At 38.2% G+C, this 17,148-nt stretch overlaps 1 protein-coding gene across 2 annotated transcripts in view; it reads right to left on the bottom strand.

Moving 5' to 3' along the window:
- GFRA1 (GDNF family receptor alpha 1) overlaps positions 1 to 17,148 on the bottom strand; it is a 341,102-nt gene that overhangs the window by 24,611 nt on the left and 299,343 nt on the right. The gene's annotated exons all lie outside the window — the stretch shown is intronic.

Here is a 17,148-nt window from a genome sequence, read left to right as displayed (position 1 = left end):
AAATACATCCAGAAAAAAAAATGATAAAAAGTAATCATAAATAGGAGCGTAGTGAAAAAAGACTGCAAATATACATGGTGTAACCTGAAAAATATGAAAATATTTTTATGATTTATTATGTGATTTATTAAGCAGTGTAGCTGTGTAGTTTATTTAAGACAGTTAAGATTGCATCAGTGCCTGCAGACTAGAAAAATGGCATTAATATTCCCTTATTCAGTGAATTAGATAAGATCCAGAAGTCAGTTTGTTATGGGGGTCCAGGAAGATAATCAGCAAGATTCTGACTAAAAGCATATAAGAGTTGATGGACTCTTAGGACACACACAAAAAATTTACATTGTAAATTTTGTACACTTGCTTTCAGCTAGTGTCTGAGAAATATACAGATGTGGAAAACTATTATTGTACATTTATTGATTTAGACTAAGGATGTCAAACTCACAGTATCATATTGTCATCCTGTGACATATCATGACTTCCCCCCCTTTGCTAAAATGGGGGTGGGAGTGGCCAGCACATGATTCATCTAGCTCACGGGCCAGATTTAGACAAATTGTGTGACAAAATATGTTTAATTCTGAGCTTGAATTAAGGAATTTTTGGAGTACATATGGAGTTGAGGGTTGACTGCTGAATATGATAAGAAGAGTATATGATGGAAGTAAAATATGCAGTGAATTATTCCATGGGTTTTTAATATATTTATGGATAGGTTGAATATGCATAATGAATTCTTGTGGTGACACTAGAAATACATTGGCTAGGGATGGAAATATTTACTTATTGATAACATTTATATGCCATTCCTCTATAGTCAAGTGACTCTGGGTGGCTTCTAACAATATAAAATGATAAGGACATTAAAACATTTAACTTTAAGAATTAAAACATTAAAATTTATCAAGAACTATGGTAGATGAAAAGAGACCAAAGGGTAAATGGGGTGCAGGTGGGAAGATCCAAATGTGAAGTTCCAGTTAAACTGATGCGTATGCACAAGAATCTGCTCAGCTAATGGCTAGCAATATTTCAACACTGAATAAGGTTTAATGTAATTCAACAGGTGTTGGACGTTGTCTGTTTGTGGCTACATAAAAATTCTAGGCTGATTCTTCTTTTGATCCTACTGTCAGTTCCTGCCACTCCTTTTCCTATAGTTGGCTTATTATTTTGTATTCTTTTATATATAGATGATGCCACGTGGTTAGCTGAGAACCACAATGTTATATTTGGCAAATGGTAGCTTATATGATACAGGTCGTCCTTGACTTACAACAGTTAATTTACAGACATTCAAAGTTATAACAGCACTGAAAAAAGTGACTTATAATTGTTTTTCACAGTTACAATCTTTGAAGCAATGGTGAAATCCAAAAATTTTCTCTACGGGTTCTGTGAGCAGGGCTTGGTGGACATGGCTTGCTCATGTGACTGGGTGGGCGTGACCAACTTGATTGATCTTATCCTTAGGAAATATTTAAATATTTAAAATAGAATAGAATAACAGAGTTGGAAAGGACCTTGGAGGTTTCCTAGTCCAACCCCCTGCTGATGCAGGAACTCTACGCCACTTTAGACAAATGGTTAATCAATCTCTTTTTAAAAATTGCCAGAATTGGAGCAAGTTCTGAAGGCACGTTGTTCCATTGATTAAACATTCTGTCAGGAAATTTGAGGGCTCCTACAAAAATGAGGGAGTCAATCTATTTTCCAAAGCACCAAAAGGTACAACAAGGAACAAAGGATGGAAACTAACAAAAGAGTGAAGCAATCTAGGACAAAGAAGAAATTTCCTAAGGGTGAGACCAATCAACCAATGGAATAGCTTGCCATCACTAGAGGCTTTCAAAGAGTGAAGGAAGTACACCCCAAAAGGACAGTGCCAGGAACCACTAAAACAATGCAGAAAACTTGAAACAGCCATTCCCCCTTTTAAAAAGGTATACTGTACTCCAAAGCAAATGCAGCAGCTGAGAGGGAATCTAAGAGCAATTGCTCAGGCTAATTGAAAGCCTGGGTGTGCTGCCAAAAACCATTAACTCTTCCAACTCCATTATTCTATGATATTAGTTAATATCACACCTAATCAACAACCATTAACTAATCAGCATACTTCAGCTACATCAACAACCCCAGATGTTACCCCACTGACTCACCAGGAAGTTTCTACATAGCAGGCAATTGCTGAGCCATCAAACCACACCCAGCCACCAGTATTTATAGAAGGAAGGCAGCTCAGGTCTCGCAGTGTTCGCCTTAGGACAAGGACAGAAACACCAGCCTGAAGATGACGAGTGGGACCTCGTCGAAACGTTGCCAGAAATTTCCAAATCCTACACGGGAAGAAACCTGAATATACCAAGACCGTCACATATATATGTCACATGTTTTTTTTGCTGAATTTGAAAATTAAGGGAGACTAGGATAGATCTATTTCGGCCTTATTTTGGCCTCATCAGCTAGCCATACCCACTGGGACTTGAACCTGCAACCTTTGGCTTGTAAACCAGAGAATTATCCTCTAGGCTACAGTATCCAATCCCTTCAGCTCTGCACCAGAGAAGGGTTACATATTTTTGTATCGAATCACCCTGGTGTATTGAAGGAACATCACAGCTCCTTATTTGCCTCTCGGCCCAACCCAGGGCCATTTCCAAGGCAGTTAATTTTATTGATAGCCGACAATTCTATCTATATATGTCACATATATATATGCATTACATTCACAGCCTGTTTGACCAAGCTGCATAATTGTCTGCGCCTGTATCTTTTCCACCAGGAGGAAACAAGATGCAGCAGCTATAAAAGGTCTTGAGAAACTTCAGGGAGTATCAGCTGATCACAGAAGTGTTATTTAATACCCTTTATAATGAAAATGTTTGTAATCTTGTCCTTTTTCCTGAAAGGAAGACGATAATCCCATCCCTAAATGGGTGATTGATAGGTTTCCCTGCCATAATCCTGTCAATTGCTGTTGTTTATTAACTTGATTCAGCATATATAGTTGCATTCCAGCTGCAACTGTGAAGTGGAACTATTAACTGAAGGGAGAGAGAGAGGTGGGGGAAAAGCCTGTCCTGCACTTTATTTTTAACCAGTTATCCAAACTGCTTAAGCTACTTACTAACGGTTCGGGAGAACCGGTGAGAAGTGGTTGGATTTCACTTGTGCTTTAAAGCATCCCCATTATCATGTGATCAAAATTCAGATGGCTTGGCAACTGATTCATATTTATGCCCATTATTTATTTATTTATTTATTATTTAGATTTGTATGCAGCCCCTCTCCGCGAACTCGGGGCGGCTCACAACAAAAATATAAACAATCGTACAAATCCAAATAGATTCAATAAATTTAAGTATTTAAAATAGTTTTAAAAAGAACCCCACTATATTAACAAGCACACACACAAACATACCATACATAAATTGTACGTGGCCGGGGGAGGTGTTTCAGTTCCCCCATGCCTGACGACAAAGGTGGGTTTTAAGAACTTTACGGAAGGCAGGGAGAGTAGGGGCAGTTCTAATCTCCGGGGGAAGTTGGTTCCAGAGGGCCGGGGCCGCCACAGAGAAGGCTCTTCCCCTGGGGCCCACCAACTGACATTGTTTAGTTGACGGGACCCGGAGAAGGCCCACTCTGTGGGACCTAATTGGTCGCTGGGATTCGTGCGGCAGAAGGCAGTCTTGGAGATATTCTGGTCCGATGCCATGAAGGGCTTTAAAGGTCATAACCAACACTTTGAATTGTGACCGGAAATTGATCGGCAGCCAATGCAGACTGCGGAGTGATGGTGAAACATGGGCATACCTAGGTAAGCCCATGACTGCTCTCGCAGCTGCATTCTGCACGATCTGAAGTTTCTGAACACTTTTCAAAGGTAGCCCCATGTAGAGAGCGTTACAGTAGTCGAATCTCGAGGTGATGAGGGCATGAGTGACTGTGAGCAATGAATCCCGGTCCAGATAGGGCCGCAACTGGTGCACCAGGCGAACCTGGGCAAACGCCCCCCTCGCCACAGCTGAGAGATGGTTTTCTAATGTGAGCTGTGGATCGAGGAGGACGCCCAAGTTGCGGACCCTCTCTGAGGGGGTCAATAATTCCCCCCCCAGGGTAATGGACGGACAGATGGAATTGTCCTTGGGAGGCAAAACCCACAGCCACTCCATCTTATCCGGGTTGAGTTTGAGTCTGTTGACACACATCCAGGTCCCAACAGCCTCCAGGCACCGGCACATCACTTCCACCGCTTCGTTGCTGTATCCCAGGATCAAGGGTTCCCTCTTTGTGACTTTCTGACCAGCAAAGTCAAATAGGGAAGCCAGATTCACCTAACAACCGTGTTACTAACTTATCAACTATAGCGATTCACTCAACAACTGTGGCAAGGAAGGTTATAAAATGGAGCAAAACTCACTTAACTAATGTCTCACTTAACAACTGAAATGTGTAAGTACAATGAATAGTAGATGTCTGAAACTTAAGATATCAAACCAAAGGGGTTGACAGAGAAAACAGTAAACAATTGCAATCAATGGCAAAGACCCCAAAATAATAAACTTATAAACTTTGGCAGAACGTTAATTAAGATACGGAAATGGGTGAAAAAAAATGTTAAAAAGTGAAAATACTACAATAGCAGAAAGAAATTGGGTAATATGTATTATGTTGTGAGAAATGGTTTGTTAAAGGAAACAAAAATGAACATGCATAGTCCATTATATGGAAGTGAGGATTCAGGATAAACAAACTCAAATTGAATACAGCAAAATGTGCTATGCATTATCATGTTTGTGTGATTAACAAAAATAAAGAGAGAGATCAAAAATAACTAGATGTTCATTGAATGTGGATGAAATACAGAAATGAATGAATAGTCTGCAAGAAGTATGCTATGGTGATTTGATTCCATAGAGAAAAAGAATGAGGATAGAATTGCAAAGGGAATTTATACAATAAAGAAAAAAATGAATAAACTGAAAGAAAGAAAAAAGTAAGAAACCAGAATTTAAGGAAAAGTGTTACTAGAATCAGAGCAAGCATGGTTTGCAAGGATAGAAAAGTGTGGAGAGATTAAATGAATGGCACAGTGTAAATTACTTCTAACTTTATTTCTTTTTATCTTTCTTATTTTATTCCTTTAGAATTTTGGGTTAGTGTTTCTGACTCCTTTTAAGTTCATTGCATAATGCGTAATGTTTTCTACCCTAAAGGGAACAGAATGATGGGATGATGTATCATTACCATTAGATCTGTATGGTAAAAAGGTAAAATTTCGTAGAAAGTAACTTCCATGTTGGACATTGGGTGGAGGATTATTCACTATCATGGAAGTTTTGCATCATATTTTCATAAAGGAGTGGATTGTAATAAAATAGTGAAAACAAATGGGCTATTTAACTGAAATGCAACTTTATTTTACTAGAGAAATGGTGTGCAAACTGCTCCGGGACAACAATAACTATAACAATAAAATATCACTGCTTGTTTTAAAGATGTTCAATAGCTTTTTATAAGTACTTACTGGTGCTTTTAAGAAGCACATGTTCATCTTTAAATAAACAATTATTAAACAAAACTACATAGTTCTTATTGGGGTAATCTGTTTTTACAGTGCTACACTTATACTTTACATGCTACACTTACAACAAAAGAAAAATGCTTAAGGGTTTTAGAATATCTTTTTTCTCACTTTTTAAAAAATATTTGTCATTGGTACTCTAATTCTACTATTTTTTTAAACCAAATATACACAAAATCCAAATATTACAGTTATATGTAAAGGGAAACTGAAATTACTGATATATGGGTATTCTTTGATTTACAACTGTATATTTAACAATCATTCAAAGTTACAACAACATTTTTAAAAAAAGGAACTTATAATCTGTCCTTGCACTTACAACCATTACATCATCTCCATGATCACATGATCAAAATTTGGGCACTTGGCAGTTGCCAATCATCTAAATTTTGATCATTTGACCATGGAGATGCTGCAATGGTCTTAAGCGGGAAAAACAATCTGAAGTCACTTTTTTCAGGGGCCTTGTAACTTTGAAAAGTCACTAAATGAACTGTTGTAAGTTGAAGAGTACCTGTATAAAATTAATAATAAAAAATGATTACCCTTAAAAACAAAACCTTATTTACATTATTTCTCACTATCTTTATTCTTTCAAAATTAGAGGTGCAGCCTCTGAGCTAAGATCATGCTTGATCTTGACCAACAGTAACTACCGTATTCTGATTTCCAGAAGCTGTTGCCCTATCTTTCTCACTATTTCTACCACACCTTACTTTAACCTCTCTCTCTCTCTCTGTCTCTCTCTCTCTCTCTCACACACACACAAACATATGGATATAGACAAAATAAACCCTTGTATCAATTTTCCCAGTCTATAACATCGCAGAAACATGTCATTTTGTTCCTAGAAAAATCTCTGTTTGATTCTCTAGTTATTTCTCCTTTGTAGATCTTAAGTTCATTCTTAAAATACCCTGGAAATGGAAAAGTAGGCTACAACATAGGCTAACAGAGCTCCTACCAACATTTGTAGGAGCTCTAAGGGGTATTATGCGTTTGTATCTGAATTTTTATTTATTGCTAGGAAGAAAGAAAACCCTTGTGCAATAAAATGAAGGTAAGAATTTGATTAATGTGTATAAATGTGATGGAAATTGCCAAGTAGTAGCCTCCTGAGTAGTAAAGCGGCGAGCATTAGGTAGCCTGCCAAACTGCCATGTCAGAATTAATTGCCCATCATAATATCAGCAAGCATAATACAGCCTCAGCCACCATGGATGCATTTATTTTTCAGGCTTCTTGTAAGTGGTCTAATGAAAAACCAAGGAATAAAGGAGCTCACTAATTTACATGATTCCTATTTTTGTATGCTGAAAAGCTGTCAACACTGGAATATAATAAAGTGTTTGAAGGCAGGCTCCCACCTCAAGCCAAACCCCGATGCTTTTAAACCACATTCTACCATCAAACTAAGCCAATAATATCTAAAATGTATAAGGGAATTTCATAATTATGTTGGAAATATGAACAACACTAAGGGACATTTTATTCTATTTGGAGGATATGTAAAAAGCTAGAAAATTTCAGCTTCAAATACAAACATTGGTTCAGAGGAACTTTAAAGATTAACACACAAATTGCGACCAGAGGTTTTTCTTTTGGGATTGATGGACACGTAGTTGGAAAAAAGTTATGGAATTTGGTTTTGATAACAGCAACAAGATTATTGCTTGCACAGAGATGAAATAATTAAATGTTATCCATAATAGAGGAATGGATGTAAAGATGATGGAACTTGCTGAGATGGTTAAATTAACATTTTTGTTCAGAGAAAACACAATTAAAATTCAGTCAATGCCATTCACACAACAAACATACACTACATTTGTTTGGCCAGGGGGCTAGGTCTAATGGCCCCAAGCCTGGCGGCATAGATGAATCTTAAGATTCTTGCGGAAGACAAGGAGGGTGGGGGCAGTGCGGATCTCTGGGGGAGGCTGATTCCAGAGGGATGGAGCCCTCACAGAGAAGGCTCTTCCCCTAGGTCCCGCCAAGCAACATTGATGGGATCTGGAGAAGGTCAACTCTGTGGGACCTTACTGGCTGCTGGGACTTATGCGGCATGTTTCTTTCTTTTCTATTTCCCCCCTTTCTTACTCTTTTATTATTTCTTTCTTTCTCTTTTTTCTTTCTTTCTCCTTCTTCCTTTCTTTTTCTGTCTTCCTTTCTCTCATCCTCTCTCTTCCTTTCTGTCTTTTTTTCCCTTATTTTATTTTACATTCATATTGGTTTTTATTTTCCTTTTTTAAAATATTAGATAAAATTATATTAAAAAGAGTAAATTATATTATGATTTAAGATCTCAGCAGTGCTTCAGACCTGTTCTCTAATAAGTGCTTCAAAGTAAACAGGATGCAAATGTTATTGATAATAGTCACGAGTGGTTTAAGATGTGGAAATGCTCTTTTTTCTGTTCTTGTCTGTTTTATGAAGACTGAATATGAAATGCTTCAAAACCCTAATAACAGTTTTCACTTTATTTTGATTAAAACATTTAGCATTAATTAAACAGATCAGCTGGTTGAAAGCCTGCATAGATGTCAACAGTTTCTCTTATATTTGTTTATATGAAACTTAGTATTTCAATTTTTATCTTGCTTTTCCACTCCAGAGTCCTCAAGAATGTTAAAATAAAAATGATATCGAAAACCATATTTAAATCATTATTACATCATTGAAGTAGGAAAATCTTGACTTCTTTGCTAGTAACATAGGAAAATTACAACGGTGATGATAATAGATGTATTCTGAGTTCACCATCACTGTCTATAACAGTGATGGTGAACCTTTCTTGGTTCATGTGCCAAAAGGGGACATGTTAGCATGCGTGCATGTGCCCACACCCCTTTCCTCCCCCATGCATGTATTCTGACTTCATATTAGTGTCTATAACAGTGATAGTGAACCTTTCTTGGTTTGTGTGCCAAAAGAGGGTGTATTAGCTTGCGTGTATGTGCTCACACCCCTTCTGTCCCCCCATGCATGTGCAATTCCCCATGCTGCCCTGCGTATGCACACAATCTCCCCATCCCCGTTCATGTGTGTAGGTCTCACTAAAGCCTGGGACATGAAAAAATGGACAAACAAGAAGTTTGGAAAAATAGACTTCCGGATTGCCCGTTGTGCTGTTTTTTGCACTCCAGAGGGTTTAGGGAAGTTTCCGTCCCTCCGGAGTGCAAAAACCAGCACAATGGGCAATCTGGAAGTGCATTTTCCAAATGTCCGGTTTGTCCATTGGGTGGGGTTTTTGCACTCCAAGACTTCAGGGAAGCTTTCCTGAAGCACCCAGCAAAATGGCCTTTCCCAAGGTTCAAAATTAGCTGGTCAGCAGGCGTATGCATGCTGGAGCTGGTATAGGGCAATGTCTCACATGGCCTTTGCTATGGCTTCATAGGTTCGCCATCACGGGTCTATAAATATCCAATTATCTTTCTATTCTGCCCCAGCCACAAGAGCCTGCTGAATTTCTCCCCTACAAAGTTTTTGTGTAATCTGGGGCTCTTTCCAAACTCAATGAGCAGGTGGTAGCTGTATTTAGAAAAGCCTTGGATTTTTCTGGTGTGTTAGGTGCACCCTTTCTCAGATTGAGCAGCCCTTCAGATATCCATACCCTGGTCTTGGCATGACTACTGAAATTTGCTTTACATGGGACTTCAGAGCAGGCAATGATGGCCATACCCTAGTATGCATATGCCTCTTTAGCTGTACTGGATGCCAATTTGCTTCCAGGCACTATTCAGAATACTGGTTCTTGCCTATACAGTGTTCCCTCGATTTTCGCGGGGGATGCGTTCTGAGACTGCCCGTGAAAGTCGAATTTCCGCGAAGTAGAGATGCGGAAGTAAATACACCATTTTTGGCTATGAACAGTATCCCTTAACACTTTAAACCCCTAAATTACCATTTCCCATTTCCTTAACAACCATTTACTCACCATTATTACTGGTACTCACCATTGAATAAGACACTTAGTGATCCTGATATTTATAAACATAATTATTTATTAACAATAATTATGTTTTTTGTTATTTATTTGCAAACATTATTAGTTTGCCGATGACGTATGATGTCATCATGTGGGGAAAACTGTGGTATAGAAAAAAAACCCGTGAAGTGTTTTTTAATTAATATTTTTTTAAAAACCGTGGTATAGGCTATTCGCGAAGTTCGAACCCGTGAAAATCGAGGGAACACTGTAAATCCCTATATATCATGCAGCCTGGTTGCTTGGAAGGACACCTATTCTCATTGTATTTAATTTGATCAGAAAGGGATGGCAAATTTCAAATAAGCAATGCCGTTCACCGGGACTCTGGAAGTATGCCTTCTGGTGGTATCAACCAGCTTTCTGAAAGGAGGTTCCCTTCCAAGATCCTAATGACTCCCATCTTGCTGATATTTTAAAGGAGCCTGAGAACATGAGTCTTTATTGATTAGCCCTGGGGCCATATCAAAGTGCAAAGTTCCAAAAATATATTATTACTAAAATTTGATAAAAACAATTTTAAATGGAATTTGATAAAATATAATTTAAAATGAAATTGGAATAAAATACAATTTAAAATGAAGTTGGAAATAGTTTAAAATGAAATCAAACAAAATACAACAATTTAAGGTATAGTTGAAATATGATAAAATTATATTTCATTGTCACCCCTGCAATATGGTATGCTTGTGTGTGTGTCTGTTATCATATGGGGTTTCTTTTCTTAAATCGTTAAATTTTAATTAATTGGATTGTTGTGACTGTTTTTACATGTTGTGAGCCGCCCCGAGTCTTCGGAGAGGGGCGGCATACAAGTCCAACAAATAAATAAAATAAATCTAGCCCATGTACCCCTTTTCTTCTTTCCTTTCTTTTCCTTTTCCTGCAGCCAGGTGGAGGAGCTACTCCAGAATGTGCAACTTTGCAGGTGGTGAAACGTGAAAAAAGGAGTGCAGCCCTCCCCGGCCAGAATGAAATAATGGTGCTGTGGAGGCAATGGGAGGGGGAACCAAGCTGGCCAAAGGGTTGCAATGCTGGAAGCTATAGGAGCGAAGTGCTACTTGCATTTGTATGGCATCAACATTCTGCCTTGGTATATTTGCACCAGCCAGTGGTATAAGGTAGTCCTCACTTTCTGTTGCTTGAAACTCAGAGAGATACTGCAAACTGTGTTTGGTCCGGGGAGCAGCCAGAGTTTGCTCTCCTTTGCAGATGCTAGCTCAGCCCCCTGCAAACTCTCATCTCTTGAGCGCTCACTGAAGAGTCACAGGAAAGTTCATTGGGCTCTTTGAGAGATGAGAGTTTGCAGGGGGCTGAGCTAGCACCCACAATGGACAACAAACTCTGGCTGTTTCCCAGACCGGATGCTGTTTACTGCTCTGAATCCCAATTGATAGGAAACAAGGAGTTCCTTGCGTCACCAGCTGGCACAAATATAGCGAGGTGGAATGCTGATGCTGCACTACAGCAGAGAGAAGCAGCTAGAGAGACTCTAACAGGTGCTTTCTCTTGAGCCTCCCATCCAGAGGCCTTGCAGAAGGAGAGATGTAGGCCTCCCTCCCTCAGGCAGCCCTTTGGCTGAACACGGCGAGTTCTTGGTCTTACCTTCCTGTTCCAGCTCGTGTGGCTCGCCCTGCTATACTCAAGGTGAGGTTCGCGCTTGGCCTTAAGAGTGGGGGCTGGCATCTGGGTGGGGTGATGTTGCATGATGCAGCCTTGTGTCCTGTGTGTGGACTGGATTAATTCATATCCAGCTCAGGGACCAGATTTCCCCATGGACCACCAAAATTTTCTTGCGGATCACCAGTGGTCTGTGGACCACAGTTTGGTGACCTGTGCTTTGGCAATATAGTCCCAACAAATTTAGAATATACTAAATGGAAACAGTACGTACAGTTGCAAGTCCTATATTTGTGGGGCAAAATGGACCTAAACATTAGACACCCGTGTCCATTCCCTGATGCATCATTGACTTCATTTCCTTCCTCCACTTTCTTAGGGTTTTGCACAATCTTGCCAAATAATAATTCTTTTGTATCTGAGTGGCAGTTTTTTAAAAAGCTCTAATCATTCAGTTTCTTTAGAAGGTCAAATGTTCATGGATCTAAAGGGCTAGTAATCTACAGACAAGTGGAAATGACAGAATATCTCTCTCATGTTTTTACTGCAAACATGGAAAGATGCATATCAGGGATTTTTTTACCGAATCCAACTCTTCTAATCACTTCTGTCTGCAGTTAGCAAGGCAAAATGCAATAAAAGTATCCTAACAATCTTTTTTTGCCCAAATACTGTTCCAGCTATTTAATCAGGACATTGCTCACCTACAGAACAACTATGGCTGCAAAGAATACAGAATACAGCCTGGCTACTTGAGGAGGCCTCAATACATATGTGGTCAGGTACATGAAGCATATATTTGAATATATCGCATATCTATTTGAAGTTTCAAGTTTTGTGACTCCATTTATGGGATAAATAATACTGTGGCGCACTGCAGAGAATTGATATTGATTGCATGCCACTATTCCTAAATAATAATATATGAGACGGGAAACACCTATGAGCTTTCCCACATATAAGTACCTGGCATGGTGATTCAGAGCTTTTTGCTTCTTTAGAAAAGAATATGTGTTAAAATGGGAAGGCCAAAGGATTAGTTTCCAAAGGAGGCCTTAAGAAGCCTTCACAGTGGGCAGTGAAGCACTTAATGTTGAGTTCCCATCATGAGCCTTGCTGAAAATTGCAGGGGTTCAGACTATGCCTAATGTTAGAGATCATAAGTAGCTCTAATAAAGCAATGTGTTTATTAGTATTGTTATTATCAAACAATGTGCAGGATTTCCTCAGACATTTTGGCTTAAATTCATAAGGAGCTCTGAGGTTCAGTTCACAGCAGGTGTGAGGAAGCTTCATGGATTTGTAATTTGTAAGTGGGTGAGTTTAAAGAGGAAACAGCAAGGGATTGAAGCATTTTGCTGAAGTAGGAACAGGGGAGCAAATTGTGTATAGTCTGAAACAAAGGGCACAATGTTCCGGATAATCTGTGTGGTTTTATTTGTTATAATCAAGGGACAACAGACAAGTCAAAAAGTTGTCACTTCTATGATCATTATTGCTGATGAAGTGGGAGAGAGAACAAAGAAAGGAAAGGAAAATGTTCACCTGATTGCTTTACAGCTGTGTTTGTCAACCCCAACATGTGTGGACATCAACTGCCAGAATTCCCAGGTTAACCTAGAATAAAGCTAGAGAACTAATATGAGTACAAAATACCTCCTCCCACAGCAATTCTGATTCTGCCCAGAGCTCCCAATAGAGATAAGGTATCTGGACTGCAAAAATCCAGATAATCATTACAAGAGCAAACAACATCTGGTAGCTTTCACATGGTTAGGATCAGAATTACCTGGAGAGAGAAAGGGATGTTTAGACAAGGGACAGTTCTGGCTTGTATGTAGTTTTTATATATAATCTTTGAGGAATTCTTTTCATTTGTGTTTATAGCTTGAGAATTTCTGAATGTTATCCTATGTTTATCTATAGATGATAGTAAATGGCAAGGAGATTTAGGTGGTTTATTCTATTTTTCCTGTAGAAGATGCTTGTGCCTACAAGGCTGAGCACTCAATACCTATCTCCCCTTCAATTTCTCAAGATGTTCAGTTCAATAAACCTACTTATTTCATTTAGGCAGAACTGCTTTGCAAGGGCTAATAATCTAACAGAGAGAGTATCAGGCCATGGTGGCGCTGTGGTTACAGTCATGGAAGCACAATGGTTAGAAGCACTTAATGTTGAGTTCCCATCAGGAGCCTTGCTGAAAATTGCAAGGGTTCAGACTATTCCTAATGTTAAATATCATAAGTAGCTCTAATAAAGCAATGTGTTCATTAGTATTGTTATTATCAAACAATGGTTGATAATTCTGCTGGCTAACTATAATTGCAGTTTAGCAATTCCATTCTCACCAATTGAAAGTTAATTCTCCCTTTCATCTTTCCAAGATTGGTAAAATGAGGACCCAGATAGTTGGGGACAATATGCTGACTCTGTAAAACTGCTTAAAGAGGTCTGTAAAGCACTGTGAAGTGGTATGTAAGTCTAGGTGCTATTGCTGTTGCTATCATATAGGAATTGATACTATCTCACATAAAAATGTTGGATAACTATAAAGAGTTTATCAAAGGAAGAGGATAAACAATAGCAATATACTTATATACTGCCCCACCGTGCTTTATAGCATTCTCTAAGGCTAAGCAGTTTACAATGTCAGCATATTGCCCCAAACAATCTGGCTCCTAATTTTATTGACCTCAGAAAGATGGAAGACTAAGTCAACCATAATAGTCAGGATTGAATACCTGGCAGTAGGCAGATACTACAATACTACATTCTAACAAGTGTGCCACCAGTTTCCTCTGCAGAGACAATAAATATGCATCATTAGAAGAATAAATAATTGCAGGAAGATATTATTTAAGCTTTCAGAAACTTATATGAGGTGACCCACATGGTAAGTTTATCAAGGAAACTTCTTGTATACCAGATGGATTAAACTGGAGAACATTGTTTACTGCTTTTGATGAAAAGTGGTGCCATTTAACAAAGGAATATGTAATTTCATCTTATATTTACACTCTTCTGTTGCCATGCTTTATTTTATTGCCTTGTCTGTAGTAGATACTTCCTACCTATATTATATTTTGCAATTAAAGTTATTATATTAAATTATACTTAATACAGCATTCATCCCCTCAATGTGTTCATTCTATTTGAATCCAGGAACCTTCAGACACAATCTGAAGTTAGTTGGGGGAAAGATCAAAGGCAACATGAGAAAATATTATTTTACTGAAAGAGTAGTACTGTAGATCCTTGGACCAAACTTCCAGCAGACGTGGTTGGTAAATTCACAGTAACTGAATTTAAACATGCCTGGGATAAACATATATCCATTGTAAGATAAAATACAGGAAATAGTATAAGGGCAGACTAGATGGATCATGAGGTCTTTTTCTGCCTACATTTTCTATGTTTCTATGTTTCTGCCTACATTTCAACATAGCAGGACACTCTGTAGAAAACTGATTTTTTAAGTCCTTCACATTTAACTTGGAAAATGTTTAAACTATTAAGTAGGGACAATACTTTGCTAAAAAGGAGCCATAGCAGTGGCTTGTCATTACACAAGCCACTGTCAGAAATGGGGCCATAACCTAAGTAAGGTGCAATTCAAACTCTTTGAAACCTCGGAGCTATTTTTAGCTATTTTAAGGTGAACCAAAGTACAGTAGTACCTCTACTTAAGAACTTAATTCGTTCCGTGACCAGGTTCTTAAGTAGAAACATTCTTAAGTAGAAACAATTTTTCCCATAGGAATCAATGTAAAAGCAAATAATGTGTGCAAACCCATTAGGAAAGAAATAAAAGCTTGGAATTTGGGTGGGAGGAGGAGGAAGAAGAGGAGGAGGCCAGTCGATGCTGAAGGAAGAAGCTGAGGTGAGGGGAATAAAAAAAATTCCAAAACGTTAAGGCTTAAAAAAAAAGAAGAGGGACTCTGAGGCAGTGAGAAGGAGCACGCCACGTGTCTCCCAAACACCTAGTGTGATGCTGCCTCCCATACACTGCGCCAGAGAGAGAAACCCAGGGGAAATGGCAGGAAACCGGCCGGGCCTTCATGCTGCTCTCAAATTTCCTGGGAAATTTTTCCTGGCTCGGGTTCTTAAGTAGAAAATAGTTCTTAAGAAGAGGCAAAAAAAATCTTGAACACCCGGTTCTTATCTAGAAAAGTTCTTAAGCAGAGGCATTCTTAAGTAGAGGTACCACGGTATCCCAATTTACTTGGAAAAATGTTTCATTTCATGTAAGGTATCCACAACAAACTATTATGATGAAATTATATGTGGACAAGATGCCAAGCTTAAATTTACTTGTAGTTGACAATTGATGTAAGTATGCAAGTTGTGGTATTTATGTGATGAAGTAGTAACATGCTCTTCATTTGTCCTACTATCACTGCAGAAGCCTAGACTTTCATGACTAACTCTGGATACTATTACCAATCTGAAAGAGTTATTTCTCTTCCCAAAAGTCACATTAAGAATGCAGAATCACTATTTCTCTTTTTAGAATACATTACATCAAAGTATTTAGAAAATTGGGTAAAGGTTTCTTAGCAGAAAAGATTTATATTTATCCTTCTGAGTTTCTCGCTTTCGATGACATAATGCAGTCAGCAAGCTTGTGTTATACAGAATTTTTATCGCTACTTTGCCCTTAAAATACCAGTGATTTTTCCACTTGGCTTTACAGCAGCCAATTTCACCTAGAAAATGTTTCTCTATTCAAAATAGTATCTCACAGTAATAAAAATAAATTATATGTCATATTTTAACATTTTTGTGTCTGCCTACATTACACATGCTTTCAAGGTCAGTCTGACAAGATAGCCATCTCATTCTAATCAGTTTGTGAGCATACTTTACAGAGTAGAATAAAACAGATTTCAAGAGCTACACTCATTCAAATTTTTGAATCAAGACAATCAACAGAAAAAGAAATGGGCATTCACAACAGTTTCTTACATATATATCTGGCACTCTATTCGGTTTGATTTTTTTATTTATATTTATTTAATTATCAAATTTAGATACCATTTTTCACTTTCAGAGTCATTCTGGGTGGCGTATAGATAAAAAGCACAGAACTGTATAAAAATACAATAAAGTTCAGTAAAATGGCAGGAAAATAAGAAAAAAAGAGCTGAAAATTAAAAGATTGCAGGAACACCTTCAGGATGCATGTCCCTAGGTTTACATGCCTTTCTTCAATTTCCATGGGAATTGGCAGAAAGGCATATCTTGAAGAAAGGATGCTTCATGGGGTAGGGGATAATGGCAGAAAAGGGTATCTTCCTGAACTCCACTGGTCAAAATTCTTTAACTGATGGGATCTATAATATACTTTCCCTGTCTTGACATGATGGGTGGGATAGATCAATGTGATATGGGCAAGACAGTTCCTCAGATAATCTGGCCTAAGACATGTAGAGCTTTAAACGTAGTAACCAACACCTTAAATTGGACCTGGAAGCAAACCAGCATACAACAGACCTCATGCAGCAAAGTGTTATATGCACCATCTCAGGGCTGCCAAAAATTGCTCACATGGCCACATTCTGCACCATTTTGTTAACAATTCACCATTTAATTTTTACCTACATTGCTCTGAGCTATGCATTATTGATATCATTCACAAATAACAATAAAGCACTATGGTTCTTTTAGCACAGTGTAATGTATAGACCTTTACCATTATTTATTTATTTATTTGATTTGTATGCCGCCCCTCTCCGAGGACTCGGGGCGGCTCACAACATGTCGAAAAACAATATACAATGTACATAACTAAAAAATCAAATTAATATAACTAAAACTTTAAAATACTAAAAAATACTAATAGAGTTAAAATCATCCATTACCACTCACACATTGAACCATACTATATTTGTTGGCCAGAGGGCAGAGGTCTAATGGCCCCAAGCCTGGTGGCATAAATACGTCTTTAAGT

Source organism: Erythrolamprus reginae, chromosome 5, assembly GCF_031021105.1.
Source record: "Erythrolamprus reginae isolate rEryReg1 chromosome 5, rEryReg1.hap1, whole genome shotgun sequence".
NCBI lineage: Eukaryota > Metazoa > Chordata > Lepidosauria > Squamata > Dipsadidae > Erythrolamprus > Erythrolamprus reginae.
Note: the sequence above shows the minus strand (reverse complement) of the source record. Positions and strands in the feature narration are given on the sequence as shown.